The sequence below is a fragment of the Papaver somniferum genome, chromosome 6 (assembly GCF_003573695.1).
Source record: "Papaver somniferum cultivar HN1 chromosome 6, ASM357369v1, whole genome shotgun sequence".
In the NCBI taxonomy this organism is placed as follows: Eukaryota; Viridiplantae; Streptophyta; class Magnoliopsida; order Ranunculales; family Papaveraceae; genus Papaver; species Papaver somniferum.
In genome coordinates, this window is record NC_039363.1 from 5,871,254 (window position 1) to 5,874,326 (window position 3,073).

The 3,073-nt window shown below is 38.7% G+C and overlaps 1 pseudogene; it reads left to right on the forward strand.

Annotated features, from left to right (window-relative positions):
- The first annotated feature begins 1,361 nt into the window (after positions 1-1,361).
- On the forward strand, positions 1,362-2,493 carry LOC113285369 (annotated as a pseudogene).
- The last annotated feature ends 580 nt before the right edge of the window (positions 2,494-3,073 follow it).

Here is a 3,073-nt window from a genome sequence, read left to right on the forward strand (position 1 = left end):
GAAACTTCCATTTTCTCCCCGGAACTTTGGTTTTTTCTTCTGAATTTTGTAGATCTGGTAAGATTTGTTGCAGGTAGGATAAAATCCTTTACTCCTCCCTGTTTTTAGCACCAAAAATGTAGTTGCAGGAAACCCCACAACTAACACCCCAATACTAATTTCTAGATCTAATCATATAAGTCTTCTAATTATCAATATAAGTGCAAGAAACATAATAAACACGAGATTTACGAGGTTCGATCAATGTGATCTACATCCACGGGGTTAGGGTTCACAATGATTATTAAAATTACATGTGGATTACATGGAGACTCCATTAATGAGTGTTTGGATATCTAGGTTGATGAAAGAAGAAGAAGGAGATAATAATAATACCAAGTACCGTTTTCTCTCTTTACCATTGTGTGTAAAGTGTCTCCTTTCTCTCTCCTGCATTTCTATTTATATATGTGTATACATAATGGATGACAACTCATATGTAATGGAGTACAGCTCATATGGTCTCATTCTCGTACTAATTTCTGCCTTATACCTATGCTAAGTTCTCTCGCACTTGTGCTACGTTCTCGCATGATAATAAGAAAGTAAATGCATCTGGCACCACTAACAAATGTGTTGTGGGATATTTTACTCCTACAATGTGTATGATGGATGCAACGACGTAATCTAAATTACATGCCAGTTGGAACATTTGAACTCAAGCAGAGAGATGACTCTAAAAACTGAAGGTTTACCTAATCTTGTGAGATGTTCGGGCCCTTCGCTGCGGTGAAATTTCCCATTTGTCAAACAAAGTTGATATAATGCCCATTGATTCATGCCTGCATTTGTATGTCCACTCAAACACATTTATGAGTTGCATGGTTTCTGATGCTCTGACTCGGTTTAAAAATAATTGATCCAGGAATCAAATATGCTGGGCGAGGCCATGCCAATTGCCACGCCTAGGCATACATTTTAAATGCCTCACGTGTGACATCACTAAAGAAAGAATGTTCTGAACCAACTTGGCATCCATGCAGCTGGACTGCTGGAGCTCTCTTCCATATGAGCTGACTTCTTCTTGAATTTGTCGGCCACAATGACACGACCACAATTTTACTACTCCAGTTGGCAATCTCCCTAGATAATCCCTTGTGAGCCTCCAAACCAGCTGCCTCGTAATCACTCTTTACCAACTTGGTTCAATGTACTACCAAAATGATAAGGATGAGAAAAACACCTGGTCGTAGTGTCACACCTTTGGCTCTTTCCTAACAGCTCCTTCTAAATTTTCAAGCATACCTTTATCTATCCCGCATCCTATATAAACACAAATTCTTTTATCTACTATTCACATCATTTATCCTGTTGATTAAACACAACACTTAAAAAACACTCACTAGTTCTCTGATTAGCCAAAATTTACAATCAATGGTTTCTTCTACATCAACTTCTTCTATTTTGTGTTTCCTTTTTTTTTGTTTGCCTCTTCCATTTATCTTCAGCTACCGGTAGAAAACTCAATGCGTTAGTCCAAGATAAACCAGCTATGCCGTTACTATACCACAATGGTCCACTTCTTTCTGCTCCAACTTCTGTTAATCTCATCTGGTATGGCAATTTCAAACCTGCCCAGAAAGCTATTATCTCTGATTTCTTCAATTCTCTTTACAACACACCCAAAACTCAGTCCCCTTCAGTTTCTATGTGGTGGAAGAAAATAGAAAAGTACTACAATCTTCCTACTTCTTCAAAGAAACCCACTTCTCTGGTTTTGAAATTAGAGAGACAAATCTTGGATGAGAAATAATCATTGGGAAAATCTCTGAGTAACAAGAAAATTGTTAGATTAGCATCAAGAGGTGAACAGAGTAACGCAATTAATGTTGTGTTAACTTCAGCTGATGTTACTGTCGATGGCTTCTGTTCAAGTAGATGTGGTACTCATGGATCTTCATATTCTGCATCAAAGAAAACCAAATTTGCTTACATTTGGGTTAGAAACTCTGAAATTCAATGTCCTGGGCATTGCGCTTGGCCATTCCACCAACCAATTTACGGACCACAGGGTTCGCCATTAATTGCACCAAACAATGATGTTGGTGTAGATGGTATGGTCATCAATCTTGCTACTTTATTAGCTGGTACTGCAACGAACCCTTTCGGAAATGGGTATTACCAAGGACAAGCTGGGGGCTCGTTAGAAGTTGCTTCGGCTTGTACAGGTATATACGGCAAAGGAGCTTACCCTGGTTATGCAGGTGATCTGCTGGTTGATCCAAGTACGCGTGCAAGTTGTAACGCGAACGGAGCTAATGGAAGAAAGTACTTGTTACCTGCATTATTTGATCACTCTACTTCCACTTGTTCTACGCTAGTGTAATACAGGTGTAGAACAGAGTAAACAAAATATTTAAAGCTGATAAATGTCGTAATTTGTATATATAAATAGCGGTTAGGGTCTGAGGGTAACTGGATACACTGATGATGTACTTGTTCATTCTATTTAAATATATTGGAAGTTGCAAAATGGTGTTGTTGGGATTAGTTGGCCAAAAGGCGCATGCGCCTAAATAGCATCGAGAGGCGTTATGATTTTCAACAAAGATGCAATTGCTTGAGTTGTCATTTGATTAATCTCTGTAGTACTATAAATTTGCAGTTCGCTAAAGGTGTGACAGCTACTATGCTTGTACTTTGGCATCCATCACTTCTCCATTTGGCTTAAAATGGGAAAGACATCTGTTGCATTTTTTTGGACTTGCTACACTCCATTCGCAAAAGAGATGTTTCTGCATTAAAACTCGCTGAGTACTAGATAAGAACCAAACAGTATCATTGTCGTGTGGCTTGTACACCTGACGTAGGACAAATAGTCGAGTAGTGTCTTTGATTTCTGGCAAGACTGCTAACACTAGAGCTTTTGCTAAGGCACCTCCCTAATCCTGCCATTCTAATCCAAATTCTACAAAAAATGCACAATAACTGTCATTTGTCAATTGGTCAACTTCTTATAACCTGCGACGGCAAGTTACAAAGTTAGTCAGAACCACTGATTACGAAGACCTTAACTTCTCCGTTAAAAATTTGG